The sequence below is a fragment of the Sardina pilchardus genome, chromosome 11 (assembly GCF_963854185.1).
Source record: "Sardina pilchardus chromosome 11, fSarPil1.1, whole genome shotgun sequence".
In the NCBI taxonomy this organism is placed as follows: Eukaryota; Metazoa; Chordata; class Actinopteri; order Clupeiformes; family Clupeidae; genus Sardina; species Sardina pilchardus.
The window spans coordinates 8690931-8698430 of record NC_085004.1 but is presented as its reverse complement, the minus strand read 5'-3'; positions in this window follow the sequence as shown (position 1 = coordinate 8698430).

The window sequence follows — 7500 nt, the reverse complement described above, 5'->3', positions numbered from 1 at the left end:
GTTAGCAGAAAAAAGAAGCATGTAGATCAAACACATTTCCCTAAATAATTACACCCCGCACACACACTCACTCACACACGCTCACTAAGAGAGAGAGAGAGAGTACACTGTTCTCTAGATTTCTTTCTTCTATGCACCTGTGTGTGTGTGTGTGTGTGCATGTGTGTGTATCTGTGTGTGTGCTCTGAGTGCTGATGTGCAGCTGGGTCGAGCAGTCCTGACCGAGTCGTGCCGTTACAGTCACGACAACGACACTGCAGAACTATACGAGTCTGTTACCGTCACGACAACGACACTGCAGAACTATACGAGTCTGTTACCGTCACGACAACAACACTGCAGAACTACTGTATACCGAGTCTGTCATAGCAGCACAGTTCAGCCATACCACCATGACAACGTCACTCTATAGCTGTACAACTGAATTACAGCAGAATTCAGCCATTACCATCATGACAATACTGAGTCTACCATAGCAGCACAGTTCAGCCGCTACCATCATGACAATGGCGCTGCAGAACTATAAGACTGAGTTACAGCACGCAGGTGTGCTGTGCGGTACCATTTGCAGTGAAGCATTTGCCATTCGAAACCCTTAGTCTCCATCACCTACAGTACTGAACATAAAGGGGCAAGAATTAGCAAGAGTGAAGCTGTGTTCGAAAAGTTCACTCGTTCACTATGTAGTGCACTATGTAGTGAATCAGCCATTTTGTAGTGGTGTTCGAAATTTAACTGTTATGTTCGTTCACTACTTTCGTCCCCTACAAATTCGTCGCGTGATATGCCTAAATGTAGGGTACAGAAGCTGTACACTACTTGGACTAACCTTGACCATAATGCATTGCGGACCATCGCGATTCCCGGGAAAAGTCAAAACAGCCGTCTCTGTAGCCTGCCAGCTGACAAGACGGACAACTCTCTACAAATGTAAGTGATGTTTTGTTGTTGATGGTTAACGTTATGGTAATGAATTCACCCCTGTGTAGCCAGTTGAGTCGGAATTTAGTCATCTCAATATTATTTTAATTAACGTTACGGTTGGTTTACTTAACGTTAAGACAAAGTTAACGTGTAATACTAACACTACCTACCTCAGCTGGTTTGACGTTGGCGTTAAGATAGCCTACTGCATAAAGTTAGCCCACGTTAACGTTAGTTGAAAATACTCTTATTATCATTGCACTGAACCAGAGACACTTATGACTGAACTGCTTACTCACATGTAATGGTAATGTCACAACAACTTTGTTATCCTTCAAGCTAACGTTAGTTATATCTAAGCATCGTCACCATTTCGTCTCTAACAACACAACACTAGTTTCTTTCACTAATGTCTTAACGTTAACTGTGAAAAAACACACGGGACATCAGGCCACACACAACGTTACCTTTTCATCCTCGCTTCCTTTGATTGATGTCAGGTAGCCTAGTTTGATTAAGATTTAACTAAGATTTGATTAAGAGTTTAACCAAAGATCCTCCGCTTTAACCCACTCTGGTTTAACGATATCACAAATCCACAAAACTTGCAGTCATATAACCTTGACTAGCACGGCTATCCTTCAGCAATAAAACAAATTATGAACTCATGAGGGTCTGTCCTATCAACGGTATCAGTGAATGAACAAATGGATTCGTCCATGAATTGGTGCTAACAGAGATTGATAGTTTGTTTTTTTACATTAGCCTACATTAGGCCTACATTTAGCAGACACTTTTTGTCCAAAGTAACTTACTGTACATGTCAACTACATTACAAGGGATTACAAGGCATTGTCACTCAGTTTTGTAGCACAATCATTGAAACATGGGGGGATTTACTTGAATTACATTACTTTTCTTATTAATGAGATGCATTTTTGCTCAGGGTCTGATGAGGACATTGGCCGCCTCAAGCTGAGGTAGAACAAGAAGAGGATCTTCTCCAGCAAAAGGAATGCTGCCCAGCATGGATGGAAGTAAGTTGTTGCAAATAAATACATCAAATACATAATTAAAATGACAAAGTAACAGTACATTCATGCACATCTTATCTATAGTATTTGACTGCTCCTTTTGGTCATGTTGATTTGTTGATTTGCTTTGTATTTTCCTGTTTACATTGTATTGTATGTTGTGTGTGTGGTGTCTTAAGCTGCTGGGACCTTGAATTTCCCCTTGGGGATCAATAAAGTATCTATCTATCTAAGTGATATTCATGTAAAATTGTTCTTGAAGGGTTATCCTGAAGGAGATGGGGCTGGAAGCAGTGGTAGAACCTAAACAAACCCCCTACAAAGTAAGTAGTTTGTGGCAAGGCCAAGGTTTACTATGACATTTAATTAAATATAAGAATGATTTGTTTAGTTTCTAATTTGTTTGACATTTCACCTGTGTAGGGAAGGCATGCATGCCAGTCGTAATGTAGTGGTTAAAGAGCTGGGCTAGTATTTAGTAGCCTAAAAAGTTGCATTTTCAGTACCCTAACTGTGACCACATTGAATGTTACAGGAGCTCAAAAAGCCCCCACTGGGTATCGTGGACTGACCCTGGGTAGCCAACACAAATGTCAAGAAACAGCCCCTTGTTGTTGCATACTGCCTGTAGTTAAAATGGAAAAATGTTTTCTATTTAAATTGCATGACTGATCTTGTGATGGAGGCTTGATGCGAACATGGCAGCCATCAATGCTGTAATGGGCACCAAATAGGACACCTGACTGCAGCACTTCATATCAATATACCACACTTCTCCATGCACTCCGCAACACTCGCAATACTTCTCAACTTTTATACACACACACACACACACACACACACACACACACACACACACACACACACACACACCTAACTGCCCTCCTACTCCACCTTAACCTAACTCCCTCACTTCACTGCATCATAGAAGGCAACATACATATGCACAATAGGCGAAGGAACTGACTTCTTTATGCTACATTAGTAATCATATGCATGTGACAAATAAACATCCTTGTATCCTTGTAAATAAAGTGTCACTGATAAACTACTAAGTGTGTTTTATTTTTGTAGTATTTAAGTTGTCATAGTGAACTGCTTAAATAAGAAGTAAGATGGAAATGTTTTGTGTAGGCTACAACAACATGAAATATATAGGTTGTCGACCCCTCATTGCATGCCAATTGAAAGGCTACTTGGCTCCCCACGTCCACAGGAAGATCATGGAAAAATAGGCGAGAACTCTGTGATCACAATATAAAGGATTATTTCAGGCAAAGACTGTTGTGGGACAAGACATTTATGAACACTTTTGCGTATTTGTTGTTCCTATGCTCTACCTTGTGGATATTTTAAAAGAGGTATATTGTTAAATCCATTTTACTGCAAGACAGATCCTTGTGGCTCGTGAGATATTGCTGTAATTGTAATACTTTACTTTATACATTTTACTTTTTCAATAATCAAACTCAGAATTGGCAAAGGATGTCAGACCTTCTAGAAAAGATCAAGCATTTGATTGAAATCGTCTGCATTAACAGGAACGCTGCAGCCTAAATTTGTTTTCCCCCTTATTTGGTCAATGTTATGTCTGACGAGTAAAATATGAAGACGTCTCGCCCTTGCCATGTAATTTCATCTTCTTTGCCCGTGCACCAACACTTTGATTAAGTCACAAATGTCTGAATCGGATCCATTTCTAACGTGGCTCATAAATGCTTTTAAATGATATAGCCTGGCTAACGCCACCACTTCAGGGCAGCATTGGGAACACCTAGGCTAGTTAAATTAGTTTACATTAGTCATGATCAGCAAGACGTGAGCCCAGGGAAGTTTTAAAACGTTTAGCTAACGGATATGTCATGTTATACATAGCTCATATAGCCTAGGCTACTGTAGCATAATTAAGAATATTTAGGATGACCAATTTTTTTTATATAATTTCGTAGGCTAGCATATACAACAAGAAACGTAGCCAATGCAACCCCCATGTTTAGCCTAATATTGTAAGGTACCTAAAGAAAGTTAATATATACACAGATACATATCACACGGTTTTATTTATATTACCATGTATATATTGAAATATTATTTCAATGCAGTTGAGAAATCCCAGCCTGTTTATTCATCTAAAAACAGCACCGTTGTTATCCGTGCTTTACACGTGTGATAACGCCTTTGCGTTTGTTTATGCGACAGAGATAACTGACGAAAATCCGGCGCATTAATATGTGGCAGTAGTAACATCCTGAGTGTCCGAAATTAATTATCGCCAGCTCACTTGTCCCCTAGGTAGCCCCCTACATAGCCCCCCTATAGAGCAAACACTATATAGTGAACAAGTGAGTGAGTGAACGAGTGAACATTTCGAACACAGCTTGAGAGATTGGCAGCCTCTTACTAAATTGCTGTAAATTATTAGGGTGAGAGATTTCATTTATGGATTTTATTCCCACCTCCAAATTGCATTAGAATGGAAAAAAAAGGAGTTACAAAGGTCTCATGCCTGTCAGTTAACAACACACACACACACACACACACACACACACACACACACACACACACACACACACACACACACACACACACACACACACACACACACACACACACACACACACACACACACACACACAGGCAATTAGAGCATCTTGGTCCTCCTCTGATCCTACCCCCAGGCCCCAGCCCCAGCCCAGGGCTTCCCCCAAGAGGAATGTGACCTGTGAGTGTGTATGTGTGTGTGTGCAGGCCCAGCTTTGGTCTCTCCTCCTGTGTTCCCAACAACACTGTCACTCACTGGTCATGTAAGGCATGAAGGGAGTTCATCTTTGTGTGAGCCAAGATTCAAATACAAGCTGACATTTTCACTTTACCAAAACGCTGACACTGCTCCTAGTAGGTGCTCTCTGAAAGAGGGAGATTAAGGGCAAGAATATTAATGTGATATAAGGGCACGCAGGATACACACACACTTTGCAAACACACACACACACACATATTTATGCAGCTAGCGCATACTATTCCAGAGGAGAAGAGCAGTGTGTGTGTGTGTGTGTGTGTGTGTGCGTGTGTGCGTGTGTGCGTGTGTGCGTGTGTGCGTGCGTGCGTGCGTGCGTGTGTGCGTGGGGTGACACATAACACAGGGGTATCATACGTGCAGAATAAAGGGACAGGTGCGCCCCGATGAAGACACAGTAATTATGGGAATAAACTAAGGTCAAAAGGCCTTTAGGCGGGGATCACACTAGCAAGCGGCAGGTTTCCTATTGTTCTGTATGGTTCGGCAGCGGAACGGTGACAAAGCTGGCGTAACGCTACCGTTGAGCAAATTGGAAGTTGAACTTGGTTCAACTTTGAAGCGCAACGCTAGGCTCATCAGAATCAGATTTAGAATGTTTAGGTATTTTTGACCAATCAGAATCAAGACCGTAACAACAAAGATTGAACTTAGGAACGCGATAGAATGTTTTGGATGTATTATTATGGTCTGAGCGTTGCGTTACGCTTGCCGCTGCCGCTTGCCGCTGGCTAATGTGATCCCCGTCTTACAGTTAGATACCCAAAACACACGTGTATATCTTACACACATACACACACACACACACACACCCTACCATCATTAATTGGTTAGAGTATACCCTCTCAGTTCCCTAACAATACACATAAGTGTTGCCTAATCCAGTTAATGCCACAGCATGTGGAAAATGCACATTTCCGTACATGCCAACACACACACACACACACACACACACACACACACACAGACCTGCATATACTGTATACTGTACACACACAGTATCACCTTCCTCTTGAGTTACAAAGACAAGGAAGAGAATTAGAGCTGGAGTAGTTAATCAAACAGTTTGTCAGATTTAAGGCGTTCACCTTCCCAAATACACACACACACACACACACACACACACACACACACACACACTCCTCCGATGAGGGATTAGCTTGTGAGAGGCCTCACCAAAGGCAGTGGGTAGTAGCGGTGTCCTCTATTTAATTGATAATATTTGAGGTTAAGCTAACGCATGGCTGCTGTGCGGCGCATTAGCGATGAGCTCGCTACACTAGCAGGCTAATCAGTAGCCCTCCATTAATCTCTTAAATAAACCCGCGTAGCATAGCATAGCATATCATAGCATATCGCTGTGCAGGCTAATCAGCAGCCCTCTGTTAATCTCTTAAATAAACCCGCACCGCGTAGCATAGCATAGCGCTGTGCAGGCTAGCGTCATGCTGGTTAGCAGGACTAGCAGCATCCCCTCTCTCTCAGCATACATTATCAATAGGTTTCCTTCCATGCTGGTCGCCCCTCGCCACTTTTAATTCGCCTGCGGAGTCCTATTTGATTTTCAAACATACCTTGTCTCTCTATCTCTCACTTTGTCTCTTTGAGTTACACACACACACACACACACACATTCTCTCTCTCTCTCTCTCTTTTCTTTTTCTGTCAATATCCTTTTCTCTCTTTCTCTCCGTCTCCCTCTCTTTTGTTTCTCTGTCAATGTCTGTCTTTCTTTCTCTTCCTTTCGTTCTCTCTGTTTCTCTTATCCTCTCTCTCTCTCTCTCTCTCTCTGCAGGACCCCTGTGCCCCTCCAATCCCTCCTGTGCAGACTTGCTTTAATTAGCTCAGCTCAGACCGTGTGCAAGACTTGTGTGGATTTTTCTTTTCTTCTTACGGAGGGTGGTGTGTGTGTGTGTGTGTGTGTGTGTGTGTGTGTGTGTGTGTGTGTGGGGGGGGGGGGGGTGATAAGAAAACAAACACAGGCCTGGAGGCCTCCAGAAGAACCCCCCCCCCCCCCCCCCAGCGGTGGGCGCTGTGTCTCTGGGCAGACGAGGACACATGGCGTAAGCAAACAGCAGTAATTGCATTAGATCCCCCCAGTGGAAACCCCTAATTCCTGCTACTCATTTGGGGAGGAGGGGTCTGTGTGTGTGTGTGGGGGGGGGGGGGGGGGGGGGTCAGTCCTGCTGCACATCTTTTGCTCCATTTCTCTTTCTCATATCATATTTTCTCATATTCACGTCCCTCTCTCTCTGGCTCTTTTTCATTCATTCATTCATTCATTCATTCATTCATTCATTCATTCATTCATCCATTCATTTATCCATTGGTTCATGTTCTGTCTTTATTTCTCTCTTCTCTCCTTTCTCTTTTCTTTTTGCATTCACTGTCTTTCTCTTTATCCACAGTTCACTATTGTGTTTCCTGCATTCTCTCTCTTCCTGCAGTTTTGACTTCTTACATTTTACCCTTATATTGTGTGAGTGAGTGAGTGAGTGAGTGAGCGTGTGAGCGAGTGAGCGAGTGTGCGAGCGAGTGTGTGTGTGTGTGTGTGTGTTTGTGCATACAGCGTGAGAATGTGATGTCCCCAGCATTGTCCTCTTTAATGACACAGCTCTTGACTCACACCCACACCCACACCCACACCCGTAAGAGTGAAGACAAACACATCACCCCCTAAGCAAATTAGGAAAAAGCCCAGCAGGGTCCAGAAGACCTTTAGCCTAATTCTCCATCAAACACAGT